Consider the following 14,448-nt stretch of genomic DNA (forward strand, 5'->3'; position numbering starts at 1 on the left):
TAGTGATTTCACTTCAGTAATGTACAAAAACTCTGCTATTTTACAGCTCCATTCCCACTGGTTTCCGTAGTTTGTGTCACAAAATTACATCTTTATACTCTATGTGCCTCAAATATAAAATAAAAATTTTAAAAATGCATTAGTCTCCTAGTGTTTGTAGAAACCAAGATTTGGAATTAAAAACCAATTACAGTAATACTAGTCTTTGCACTAATAATTGTTTTTCTTTACATGTATACATAAATCCTATAGAAAACAAAAATACAAACTATTACTGCAATAATACTAGCTTTTATAATTGTCCATATACCTTTATTGATATCTTTATTTTTCATATGGCTTCAAGGTACTATCTGGTGTCCTTTCATCTCACTTTGCAGGAGTAACTTGAGCATTTCTTGCTGGGCGCATGATGAACTCCCTCAGCTTCTGTTTATCTGGGAATGCCTTGATTTCCCCCTTACTTCTGAAGGACAGTTTTGCCGGATATAGGATTTTTGGTTGGCAGTGTTTCTTTTAGCACTTTGCATGTATGGCCCTCTGTCCTCTGGTTTCTGAGGAGAAATTCGCAGAAAGTCATATTGAGGAGTCTGTGTATGTGATGATTCACTTCTGTCTTGCTGCTTTCAAGACTTGAACTTTATCTTTGAGATTTTGGTGTTTTTAAAACAATTTTATCTATTTTTGGCTGTGCTGGGTCTTTGTTACTGCCTGAGCTTTCTCTAGTTGTAGAGAGTGGAGACTCCTCTCTAGCTGCACTGTGTGGCCTTCTCGTCTTACTGACTTCTCTTGTTGTAGAGCATGGTCCTCAGGGCGCACGGGCTTCAGTAGCTGTGGCACACAAGCTCAGTAGCTGCAGTTTCCAGGCTCTGAAGCACAGGCTCAGTAGCTGTGGTGCACCAGCTTAGTTAGCTGCTCTGCGGCATGTGGGATGTCCCCAGACCAGGGACTGAACCTGTGTCTTCTGCCCTGGCAGGCAGATTCTTTACCACCAGGGCAACCAGGGAAGCCCCTCTCTTTTGTTTTTGAAAGTCTGCTTATAATGTGTTTTGATGTGGGTCTCTGAGTTAATTTCACTTGAAATTCACTGAGGTTTTTGAATGTTTATATTCAACTCTTCCACCAAATTTGAGAACTTTTCAGCCATTATTTCTTCAGCTTTTCTCTCTGTCCCTCCCTCTTCCTTCTTCCGGGGCTCCCGTAGTGCATATGGTGGTCCAGTTAATCATGTCTCACATCCCTTAAACTCTGCTCACTTTCTTCGGCCTTTTTCCGTGTCTCAGCCTTTATAATTTCCTTTATTCTGTCTTGAAGGTCCCTGATTCTTTTTTCTGCCTGCTCAAATCTGCCTTTGAATCCCTCTATGAATTTTTCATTTTCAAGATTACATTTTTTGAGTTCCAGAATCTCTTCTTGGTTTCTTTTTAGGTTTTCTATCTCTTTATTGATATTTACATTTTGTGTGCACAACTTTTTTTTTTTTTCTTTTACTTTCTCAGCTCTTTGGGACTCTTTAAGGCAGTTGTTTTAAAGTATTTGTCTAATATATCCATCATTAATTTTTTTCAGAGACAGAGTCTATTGAATGTTTTTTTCCTTTCAATGGGCCATTGTTCCCTTTGTATGCTTTGTGATTTTGTTGTTGCTGTTGTTCTTGTTGAACACTGGACATTTGAATCTAATGTGTAAAATCTGGGAATCAGATTATCCCCCCCACCTCCAGGGTTGCTGGTTTTGGTTATTGGGGTTTTGTTGTTGTTGTTTTTTTGTATTGTTGTAAACTGTTTCTGTGCCTAGAGTCAACCTGAGATGTAAACTTATGTCTTCTTATGTCTTTTCTGAACCTTTTCTTAGGCATGTGCAGTCACTTGATAATTTTCCCCATATGTGCGGTTGTTTCTGAATGTCCTTGTCTTTAATGTCTGGCTCCCAAAAGGGGAAAAGCAGAATTGAAGGAAGAAACAAAGGGCATTAACTGAAAGTTGCACAGTCGTGTCCAACTCTTTATGACTCCACGGACTGTAGCCCTTCAGGTCCCTCTCTCCAGGGAATTTTCCAGACAATACCAAAGCAAGTTGTCATTCCCTTCTCCATGGGATCTTCCCAACCCAGGGATCGAACCTAGGTCTCCCGAATTGCAGGTAGATTCTTTACCACTAGCCACTTTTAAATCTCCTGGAGGTCAGTTCAGCTGAGAAGAGGCTTGCAATATGGAGGGAGTGGGGTGTATCAACAATGGCTGCCTGTTTCTGTTGCGCCTCTGAGATCAGAAGCAGCAGTCAACAGTTACAGCCCAAGTCTCCAGTATCTGGAGGACAGGGTCCTTTTTACCCACCCCAGCTCCTGCAAGCTGTGTGCAGGTTGTTCCAGGTGCACAGCTGACTGCCGTGAGTCTGAGGGGTAAGGGACAGGCACCTATTACTGTGTTAAGAGCTGAAATTGACCAAAATTAACCAAAATCTAACAGTCCAGACTTAAGTTTTCAACAGACTCCAGAGTTCCAAAACAGTTATACCAGATTCTGCTCACACCACTTTTGTCTAAATGAGGAGACAGAATCCTAATGCTTCCTACTCTGCCATCTTTCCCGAATCCTCTCTTGAGCCATCGTTTTTTATATATTCTTTTTTTTAATATTCTTTTCTGTTATGGTTTATCATAGGATACTGAATATAGTTCTTTGTGCTATACAGTTGGATCTTGTTGTTTATCCATTCTACACGTAAAAACTTACATCTGCTAACCCCAACCTCCCACTCCATCCTTCCTCTAGCCCCCTCCCCTTTGGCAGCCAACAGTCTGATTTCTGTGTCCCTGAATGAACCATTATTTTAAAAATTTGAGACCATGTTGCTGACTTTCTTTCCTAGAAGACTGTGTGTATACAGAGGCTGCAGGCAGCTATAAAACTGCTTGATGCCCCAACATCCATCTTCTGAGGGGAGGCATGGAGGCTGTACCATCAGCAAAACCCAAACCCCCATTAACTCCTTGCCTGAGAGGTTGCTTCTGCTCTTCATGCCAAATGGAGGGAAGACTCAAACCCTGGGGAACTTGTACTCTGAGGCATTCAGGTCTTGTCACAGCATCTTGTTTGAAGAGAGAAATAGCTTGCTGTTTTGCGTGTCTCGCAATAGTCTTTTCCTTATGTTCTTGAAGGTGTCCTGTGCATTTTGCAGCCACAGATTTCTCTTCTTGAGATGGACAAGTCAAGCTTTGTCTCAGACTTACACAGCAGAGTCAGCCAGATGATGTTAAGTGGTGCGTGGACAGGGCATTCGTTGAATCATAAAGTGAGAGCAGCTGTGCTCTTTATACTTCTCTCTGATCCTTCCTGATTCGTCAAGAAGAAAGTCTCAGTTGACTGCTAATATCCATCATGCCTGTCACACTGAGGACCACCTTTTTAACAACTGGAGGCCAGGCCTCAGGGCAGAGCCCCAGCGCAGCAGTTTCAGTACCCCATTTCAGTGGGCATCATTTTGGTTTTGTTTCCCGTGGGTTTCTTTGGAGGGGTTACCATCCATGCAAGGCAAATGATACTAGAAAATCAAGTTCAAAGTGAAATGATTTCTAGAAAATGTTTAAGGAAATGATACTCTGATTCTCATATAAGGCAAAAATATTCTCCAATATAGGTAAAAAAAGTCTTAGAACTTGTATTCCTCTTCCTCAAGAGTAAGACTGTGAGAAAATTCACACGATATATTTCTGAAATGTTTAGAACTTTTCAAATGAGTGCAGATTATATTTTATAGCATAAAAATAATCAAATGAGTGCAGATTATATTTTCTAGCATAAAAATATAAGAGCTATGGAAATGATTATTTTGTTGGAAAGAAGATCATTGGTTGAAGGCAGTGTGGTGCTTCAGTTAGGAAAGTGCCTCTGAATTCAGTGGAGGGGTTTTTGAAAAAAAATTTTTTTTTTTAATTTTTGGCCATGCTGGGTCTTTGTTGCTATGTGAGGGCTTTCTCTAGTTGCAGTGCACAGGCGTCTCATTCTGGTGTTCTGTCTTGCTGCAGAGCGTGGGTTCTAAGGCACAGGCTCAGTAGTTGTGGCCCACAAGCTTAGTTGCTCCGTTGCATGTGGGGTCTTCGCAGATCAGGGATCAGACGCTTGTCCCCTGTATTGGCAGGCGAATTCTTAACCACTGGACCACCAATGAAGTCCTCAGCAGAGCTTTTAATGTCTTTTTTTCTTTTTAAAAAAAAAAATTTGGGCCATTTACCATGTGGGATCTTATTTCCCCGACCAGGGATCAAACCCATGCCCCCTGCATTGGAAGCACAGAGTCCTAACCACTGGACCACCAGGGAAGTCCCTCAGCAGAGGTTTTTAATCCACTCTTTGCTTCTTGACTTCCCAGAGTCTGCAGCATGAAGGTAACATCTGCCTTGAAAGGGTGATTGAGAATCTGCTGAGGAAATGCAAGTGGAATGCTGTAGCATGTTGCCTGGACCTGTGCTAAGAGCCCAGTATATGAGATTAGCATCCGCTGCAGATGGGCAGTCCCCCTCACTGTGCTATAATCTTCATTATTGTCCCCCACCCTCAGAATGACCCTGTGAACTAGATGCAGAGTCATCACCCCCATTTGCAGATGAGGAACTGGAGGTACAGGGGAGTTAGGAAACTTGCCCTAGGTTGCACAACACAACTTGTTGAAATCAGGATTTGCACCCAAGCCTCCTGACCCCTTATCAGCTCCAGTCCCTGTAAGACTGGCTGGTATTAACCCTACTTGATGTACAAGTGAGTCACGGCTCAGAGAGGGCAAGGACTTGCCTGGTATCACCCAGCAAGTCAGTTTGGGGCAGTGGAGCTCAGAACCGAGGCTCCAACCAACCAATCACTAACCTCCAGCCCTCTCCCCAAGCCTTTCTTCTGCCCACGTTTTGTGTGTCTGGGCACTGTCAGTTAGCATGGGAGGACATAGGTCAGTTGATCCATCCTGGAAATAGAATTCCTCTTCTGACTTCAAAGAGTGCAGCTTTCTAGTCACTGATCTTCTGTCTTCTTTCACTTTCAAAAATATGTTTTCAGCTTAAACCACACAGGTAATACATGATTAAATTCGCTTTGCAAACAGCTGGATACCATGTCAGGGGCATACATCTCTATTACTCACTGCTTCCTGCCCCAGGCCTGTTATTTGAGATAACTAGTTTGAGATAACTAGTTTTTGAGATAACTAATTATTTGAGATAACTAGTTTGAGATAACCAGTTTGATGTGTTGCCTTCCAAAACTTTATCTAAGGCTTCTCATTAAAAAACAAACAAACAAGGGGATTCCCTAGAGGTCCAGTGGTTAGGACTCTGCACTCTCAATGCAGATCCCACAAGCCATGTTGTACAACCGAAAAAAAAAAAACAACCTAAAACCAACAATTTAAAAAAACCCCAAAACACATCTATTGGGCTCACTAACTGCAAGGCCTTGTTTTAAGCACTTTACATGTATTGACACATTCACAGCCCTGTGAGGTAGATACTGAAGTTATCCTTGGTTTATTTATTTTTATTTATTTATTTTAGTTTTGGCTGTGCTGGGTCTTTGTTGCTGCGCGCACAGGCTTTCTCCAGCTGTGGCGAATGGAGGCCAGTCTTCATTGTGGTTCGAGAGTGTCTCATTGCAGTGGCTTCTCTTGTGGCAGAGCATGGGCTGTAGGGCTCAAGGGTTCAGTAGTTGTGGTACATGGGCTTAGCTGCCCCGAGGTGTATGTAATCTTCCCAGACCAGGGACCGAACCTGCATCGGCTGCCAGATTCTTAACTCCTGGACCACCAGGGGAGTCCTATCCTTGATTTATAGATGAGAGCATTGAAGCCTAGAGAGGCTATACAATTTGGCTGATGCCACACAGCCTGCTAATGATGAAATGTTTAGTTCCAACCTAGACAGCTGGCTCCCAAATTCATGCTCTTAACCTCTAAGTTATAAAAACATGGGATTATAGACCTGGATGAAGACATACAGTGTTGGTGCTTTGTTTTCTATGGATTCTTCAAACAAATGGTATCATATTATGCATATCATTATTCGTGTGTCTTGTTTATTCAGTTAATACATATAAGGATCCAGCCATGTCAGTGGTCTTTATGCCCATAACCCAGAGGTGTGGTCACACCAAACTTTACTGAGATATCAGTTGGTCAAACACGGCTGCAGGATTTCCTTATCCAGTATGCTCTGCGTATTCCAGGCTGTGTGGCTCTCCCTGGGCTTTCTGCCAAGCAGCTTGGTTGTAGAGTCAAAGGGTAGACACACTTTAAGTTTTAGAAATCACCTCCAATTTGCCTTTGGAAGTGGGCAGACCAATCTCCAGGCTGTGAATTTGAACCTCAGGATCTAATTTCTCCCCTTTACAACTTGAGCCTTCTTTGCCCCCCGAACCAGCACATAATTTCTCCGGGATCCTCTTCAACCACATGGTTGGAGACGAAAGGGGGATTTCCAGGTCTCAGCTTCATTTTCGGTTTGGTGTGGGCGTGGGAGGAGTTGGCAAGGCAACAAGGTGCCAAGGAGCAGGCCAGAGGCAGAAGTGCAGGAGGAGTGTCAGTTTTCAGCAGACACCCTCAGGGTCCCATCTAAACGTGGCCATCTCGGTGGCCTTCCTGTCCCCAATCTCTTAAAGGCAAGAAGCCTTGGCTCTGCTGGGGAGGCAAGGTGCCAGGTACAAGGGAACACGAAGCCACTCTGCCCACCTGGAGTGGAGCGCTGGGTGGCAGCGTGGCCTAGACTAGTATTTCCCAAGCTCAGCTGGGTTGCTTCCAAAGGTGCCTGTGTCCCACCCTCGGAAATTGTGCTGTGATTGATCTGGGGTACAGCCCATTGGAATTTTTAAAACCCTGGATGACTCTAACATGCAGGCAGGTTTGGGACCCACTGGCCCTCCGGAGGCCCAGGACCCTGTTGGGAAGGAACCTTCTCACCGGCCACTTCTGGTGGGTGCCGGACCCAAACTGCCAGGGCTGAGCGGAAAAGGCAAGATCCCTCCCCAGCCACTTGCTGTCCACGTTTCAGAGAAGGGTGCACCCGGAAACTCCACGGGGTCTTTTGGTGGAGAGTCTGAGCTGTCTGAGCAGGAAGTTGGCTGGAATAAAGAAGGCCATTTCAGTTCTAGTGATGGGGGCTGGGAGTCAGATTCCTGGTTTTCTAGTGACAAGAAGAGAGAGGCCCTGTTGGATTTAGAACAGGGACCACCCAGGCCTGGGGCTCAGAGTACAGGCTCGTGCCACCCTCCTCAAAGACTTTGAGACAAGAAGATGCTTCCTCAACTCCCAGCTCTGTATCTTTCTAGCTGGTGGTGTGGGGAGGGCCCCTCACTGCTGGGAGCCTTGGTTCCTTTTTCTTTTTTTAATTAGTTAATTTGGCTGTGCCAGGCCTTAGTTGTGGTGCTTGGGATCTTTGATCTTTGTTGAGGCAGGTGGGCTGTTAGTTGAGGCCTGTGGGATCCAGTTCCCTGACCAGGAATCAAATCTGAGCCCCCTGCACTGGGAGCAGGGAGTCTTGGCCACTGGGCCACTAGGGAAGTCTTGGGCCTCGGTTCTGCTTTGGTAGAACATGTGGGGGTGCATGTTAAGTCCTGCAGGACCCTGTCATTGTGAGGGACAACAAAGATGATGGCTTTCAAAAGAAATCATCCCCATCGCACACCCCCCCCACCCCTGCTCCATGGAAATGTGCCGGGTCAAGGACCCCCCTTGCCCTCTCTGCCCACTTTTATGGATGAGGGAAGAAATGGCTGCTCACATCTCCCTGAAGGTACCCCATCGTGGGGACCCATGAAAAGAGGATGATTCCTGGGGTGGGGCTGCATTAGCCCTCACCTAGAAAAAGCCTGAAAGCTTAGTCTGGCCCCACTTTCACTTCTTACTTGCTCTGAGTGTCAGTAAGGCCTTCCCCTCTTGGGACTTCAGTTTCCCCATCTGTAAAACGGGCCTGGGAACATCCCTGGCCGTCTGGTAGTTAGGACTCTGCACTCCCACTGCAAGGGGCACGGGGTTCGATCCCTGGTCAGGGAACTAAGATCCCATATGGCCACAGTGTGGCCAGAGGGGAAAAAAAGGCCGGGGATGGGGGAGTGGGAGCTGGCATGGCTTCTTCCAGCTAGGTTCGCATTTGCTTCTGGCCTCAGGCGTCCTCCAAAGCCTTGGACTGTGATCATCCACCCTGGGGGATGCAGAGGCCCTGAGTTTTCTGTCGTCAGCCCTGTAGGACTTGGTGTGAGAGGGCTTGAGGGCCTCTGTGGACTCTGGTCCACCCCGGGGTCCCCAGGCCTGACCTGTCCACTCGGTCCTGAGAAACCGACTCCAGCAGCACCTGGCTTGCCCTCCTTCAGATATTTTGGTCCAAACGTCTGGAGTGGCTGTCATGGCCCAGGCCATGCTTTTCTTATTGTCCCCACCAACCATATCCTTCCTGATCTTGAGGTTAGGGTTCTAGCCTTCTTATTTCTGGTCCTCTCTTCCCGCTGTCTGACCTTGGTCACCCTCTTCTGTCCTCTTTCCTCCCACCAGGGCCCTGGTGCTGGGGCAGAACCCCAGGTCTGTCAGAACCAGCCGGAGGACAGGGCTTCCAGCCACCCACGGGCCCTGATGCTTGGCTTGACCCTCCCAGACAGCCCGGGGAACAGGGATGGCTCATGATGCCCCCCTTGTAGAGATGAGGAAACAGAGCCCAACAAGTGAGCTTTGGGGGTGCGGCCAGCAGCTGTGACTGCCAAGCCCCAGCCTCGAGGGGCCTCCCTCTCAATCCAAGCAGGAAGAAGGAAGAAGCAGCCAGAGCTCTGTGACTCCAACCACATCCTCTCTTCCTTCCCTCCCTTCTACCCTGTGCTGGGCCGGGGCTGCAGAGGAAACAACACTGGTAATAATAGCTAATGTGCCAGAGGCCGCGTCAGGGGGTTTGCCTGCTTCACCTCCCGATGCCCTTGCCAGTTAACTGTTATTACCCCCAAGGCTGACCCTGCTGGTGCTCCAGGTCTCCAGTCTACTGGGCGCCACCCCACCCCACCCCACCCCCCACCCCCATTCCCCATCCATTGTGGGCGTAGGCTGCTCACACTGCACCCTGCCCTTAAGGATTGCCCTTGGCCCATCGGAATGCCCCTCCTCCACTACCTGGATATGGCCCATAGCCAGTGTCTGGCGGATGTGGCTGTTGGAGGGGTGGGAAACAGCAGCCCAGCCCCCTTGCCTCTTGGCAGGATAGGTCTGTTGACCTGTCACTCACAGAGCTCCCCGTGGTCAGGCTCCTGAAACTGCATCTTTGCCTAACTTCTTCCCTTGCCCGTCCTGCTTCCCTTTCAGCCTTAATAAAAAACTTCAACAGACACCCCTATCTTGGGTTCTGCTTTTAGCAGCCTGACCTCGAACATCCTCCTTTTATAGATGAGGATACTGAAGTACCAAGCCATGGGGTAACCAAACCAAAGCCACACGAGCCGGTACCGAGTAGAGACTCCAATCCAGGGCCCTGTTGCCAAGGCGTTTGTTCTTGTCCAGAATCAGGTGGTGTTCCCAGCTGCTGAAGGAGGGACTGACCAAGAGGAAATGACGGTGCAGAATGACAAGCCCTGCTGTGGGGGAGGAAGGAGACATTGCTAAGGAGGGAAGCCCAGTGGTAGCGAGGCGACTCAGTCTGGGAAGGCAGCCGGCAGGACCTCCCTGAGAAGGGAACAGGAGTTGATTGGAGCTGAATCCGTAAGAAGAAGGAGGCGTTTGCAAGATGGAAGGGAAAGGGCAGGGCATTCGAGGCAGAGCAGGGCATGTGTGCAAGGCGGGGAGTTGTGAAAGAGGATGGCAGGGTGGGGCCGGGAGCGTGGTCACGTGGCAGGCGGCAGGGGTGGCGTGAGAGGCCCGAAAGTGGCCAGGACCCAGATGGTGAAGGACCGTTTGTTTACTCATCCTTTGACCCTTTCATGAGCAGCTGATGTGGACCTGCTTTGTGGAAGTCATACTAACTGTGGTGCCACCCTGCATCTTGCAGGTGACGGGAAGCTATAGGAGGTTTAGACAGAAAAGAGACCAGACCAGAGCTGAGTTTTAGAGATGACTCCGGCCAGAGGCGTGCGCGTTGGCATGTGTGCGCATGTGCGTGAGTGTGGACTGGAAGTTGGTGGGGGCGGTGGTCTCCAGGCATAGGGAGCAGCAAGCGCAAAGGACTGGGCAAAGGAACTGGGTCCCGTAACCTCCACAGCACGGGATGCCCCGGATAGCAAGAGAGACTCCGCAAGAGCACAGCGATGAGGGCGACGGAAGCCAGGATGGAGCTCCCATCTGGGCAAGCCTCCTATGCCCACCCCTCAGTGAGACCAGCACCCCAACAAGGCCCCCTACCTTTTTTCCCTCTTGCTGTCTGGACCTGGACTGGAGTGGCAGGAGCATGGGACCGCAAACCCACATGCCTGGATTCCCTTGGGAATCTTACTGTGTGATGCTGGCTTTTCATTACCTCTCTCTGAGCCCCATGTCCCAGGAATGCATTGGTGATTCTTAGAGGTAACACATTTTCTAGGGAATCTTCCTGACCCAGGGATTGAACCCTAGTTTTTAATATGAACATTTTATGGCTTTGAAACAACTGTACCTGTTGAAAAGTTTTAATGTACGCAGTGGTCCAAAGAGTGCGGGTGGCCCTCAGTGTCCCTATCCTCGGATGCTCAAGTCCTTTATATAAGATGGCACAGCACAGTCAGCACTCCATATCTACGGGTTCCACACTTGAAGATTCAGATCCACAGATACAGAGAGCGAGCTGTGCGGTGTAAAGGGCTCTCCTCTGCCTGCTTCCCCCACGTCCACTCCCCGGGTACAATCCTCTCACCAGTTTGCTTGTGTAACCCTAGAGTTGGTCTCTCTGTATGCAGATTCACACAGCACGTTTAAAACAGACATATGCCAAGGCTTTTAAAAGTTGAATTCACTTACTGGTATACTTTGGAGCTTTTTTCACTTAGCATCCTTTAGCTGTTCATCCACCTTGTAGTACGTAACAGTGGCCCAGCAGTAAAGAATTTGTCTGCAATGCAGGACATACAGGAGATGCAAATTCGATCCCTGGGTCGGAAGGATCTCCTGGAGGAGGGCATGGCAGCCCACTCCAGTATTCTTGCCTGGAGAATCCCCTGGACTGAGGAACCTGGCAGGCTACAGTCCATAGGGTCGCAAACAGTGGACATGACTGAAGTGACTGAACACAATGTTACTTTGTTCCTTTTTGTTGCTAAATTATATTCTATTGTAGTGACATACCGTATTTTGCTTACTCATCTGTGAGTTATGGAAATTTTTATTTTTTTCATTTTTTGGCTATGAGGGATGATAAACATTTGTGTGTATGTTTTTGTGTAAGTACATATATTTCATTTCTCTTGAGTATAAACCTAAGGGTAGAAAATTGCTGAGTTATAACTGGGTAACATTTTAAAGAACTGTCAAACTCCTCCAACGTGGCTGCACCATTTTGCATGCCCGCCAGCAGTATATAAGGGTTCCTATTTCTCCACAACCTCGTTAGCAGTTGTATTATCTTCTCTTTCATTGTAGATATTTGAGGGGGGTATGAAATGATATCTGGTTGTAGTTTTAATAAGAAAACTTATTTAAAAATAAATAAGTTACTTATTTAAAAATAATTCTTAAAAAAAAAAAGGAATTCCCAGGCAGTCCAGTGGTTAGGACCCTGTACTCTCACTGCCTTTGTTCAATACCTGGTCCGGGAACTAAGACCCCATAAGTAGTGTGGCACAGCCAATAGTAATAATTCTCCCTATTTAAAATACTTGTATTACTATGTGTTTTAATACTATGTATTTTTCCATATTTTCCCTCTCAATACCATTGATCAAATAGTGGATTTTAAATGGGTGTGAAGCTAATTTGAATTCTCTTCCATTCCTTAGATCAATTTGTTCTATTTTAAATCTGGCACCATCAGGTTTTAATGACATTTACTTTATAAAGTGCTTTTGTTTGGAAGTCTCTCCATTATTGCCTGCCTTTCCCAGTGAATAGTCTCTGATATAATTGCCATTTGTGTCCTGTTTTAGATGCTACACATAAGTGACATCGTATTGTCTTTGTCTTTCTCTTTCTGACCTACTTCGCTTAGTATAATAATCTCTAGCTCAATCCCTGGTGCTGCAAATGGCACCATTTCATCCTTTTTATGGCTGGGTAGTATTCCATGGTATATCTGTACCTCATCTTCTTTATCCATTCATCTGTCAATGGACATTTAGGTTGCTTCCATGTCTTGGCTATTGTAAATAATGCTGCTATGAACATAGCGGTACATGTATCTTTTTGAATTATAGTTTTGTCTGGGCTTTGTCCAGGAGTAGGATTGCTGAATCACATGGTAACTCTATTTTTAGTTTTTTGAAGGATTTCCGTACTGTTCTCCATAGTGGCTACACCGATTTACAACAGCGTAGGAGGGTTCCCTTTTCTCCACACTCTCTCCAGCATTTGTTATTTGTAGACTTTTTAATGATGATCATTCTGACTGCTGTGAAGTGGTACCTCATCACAGTCTTGATTTGCATTTCTCTAATAATTAGCAATGTTAAACATATTTTTATGTGCCTATTGGCCATCTATGTGTCTTCTTTGGAGAAATATCTATTTAGATCTTTTGCCCATTTTTTAATTGAATTGTTTGTTTCTTCTGTTACCGAATTGTATGAACTGTTTGTATATTTTGGAAATTAAGCCTTTGTCTATTGCATTATTTGCAGATATTCTCTCCCAGTCAATAGGTTGTCTTCTAGTTTTGTTTATGGTTTCCTCGGCTATACAAAAGCTTGTACATTTGACTAGGTCTCGTTTGTTATACTTTTGGTTTTATTTCTATTGTCTTGGGAGACTGACCTAAGAAAATACTGGTGCTGTTTATGTCAGAGAATGTTTTGCCTATGTTCTCTTCTAGGAGTTTTATGGTGTCATGTCCTATAATTGTTAGGCCATTTTGAGTTTATTGCTGTGCATGGTGTGAGGTGTAAATCAACTTCATTGATTTACATACAATTGTCCAGCTTTTTCAGTACCACTTGCTGAAGAGACTATCTTTTCCCCGTTGTATGCTCGCCTCCTTTGTCAAAGATTGATTGAATGTAGCTGTGTGAGTTTATTTCTGGGCTGTCTATAAAATGTGCCCTCTTGATGTGGATTGATCTAAAGTCTGGAGCTTTGCTATTACCTTCTCCTACTTCTCAGATACTCCATCAGTGCGTACTTTGATCTTCTGCCTTTGTTCCATATACTTTTTAGCCATCTTTTCTTTTGTCTGTTCCTTATTGTTAGACAAGATCTCTGAAGCTGTGTTACACAGACACTCGTACCAGTGCCACTTTAGTTTATACTTGTTTATTTATGGCTGTTCTGGGTCTTCATGCCTGCTGGGGCTTTTTCCTTTGGCTGTGGCCCCGGGGGCTACTCTCTGGTGGCAGTGCTTGGGCTTCTCGTTGCCGTGGCTTTCCTCGCTGCAGAGCACAGGCTTCACTAGTTACGGCACGCAGGCTCAGTAGTTGCAGCCCCTGGGCTCTGGAGCACAGGCTCAATGGTTGTGGCCCACAGGCTTAGTTGCTCCACAGCATGTGGGCTTTTTCCAGATCAGGGATTGAACCTGCATCTACCGCATTCGCAGGCAGATTCTTTACCCACCAGGGAAGTGCTATTTGTTTTTGTTTTTGGTTATGCTGGACCTTCACTACTGTGCGTGGGCTTTCTCTAAAAGTGGTGAGCAGGGCTACTCTCTAGTTGAGGTGCGTGGGCCTCTCATTGCCGTGGCTTCTCTTGTTGCAGAGCGCAGGTTCTAGTCCCATGGGCTTCAGCAGTTGTAGCACTCAGGCTCAGGAGTTCTGGAGTGGTGCACAGGCTCAGGAGCTCTGGAGCGCAGGCTCAGGAGCTCTGGAGTGCAGGCTCAGGAGCTCTGGAGTGGAGTGCAGGCTCAGGAGCTCTGGAGTGCAGGCTCAGGAGCTCTGGAGTGGAGTACAGGCTCAGGAGCTCTGGAGTGCAGGCTCAGGAGCTCTGGAGTGCAGGCTCAGGAGCTCTGGAGTGCAGACTCAGGAGCTGTAGCACATGGGCTTAGTTGCTCCATGGCATGTGGAATTTTCCCAGACCAGGGATCAAACCCACATCACCTGCATTGGCAAGCGGATTCCTACTCACTGTACCATGAGGGATGTCCTTATTTTATTTTTTATTGAGATATGGTTGATATAAAATATTATATAAGTTACAGGTATAGCAATATAGTGATTCACAATTTCTACAGGTCATACTTCATTTATAGTTATTATAATAAAGGTGCTAATAAAATAAAACTGATTAAATGACCATCATTTTATTGTTCTCTTGGTGAGACAGTGATCAGTGCCTCTGGGTTTTCTCATTAAGAAGGATGTTTAAAAAAAAAAAAAAGAAGGACGTTTACTCT

The 14,448-nt window shown here is 46.2% G+C and overlaps 1 protein-coding gene across 8 annotated transcripts in view; it reads left to right on the top strand.

The window, feature by feature from the left end:
• NLRC5 (NLR family CARD domain containing 5) overlaps positions 1-14,448 on the top strand; it is a 91,476-nt gene that overhangs the window by 17,111 nt on the left and 59,917 nt on the right. The window lies entirely within an intron of this gene.

Source organism: Capra hircus, chromosome 18 (genome assembly GCF_001704415.2).
Source record: "Capra hircus breed San Clemente chromosome 18, ASM170441v1, whole genome shotgun sequence".
Taxonomy (NCBI): domain Eukaryota; kingdom Metazoa; phylum Chordata; class Mammalia; order Artiodactyla; family Bovidae; genus Capra; species Capra hircus.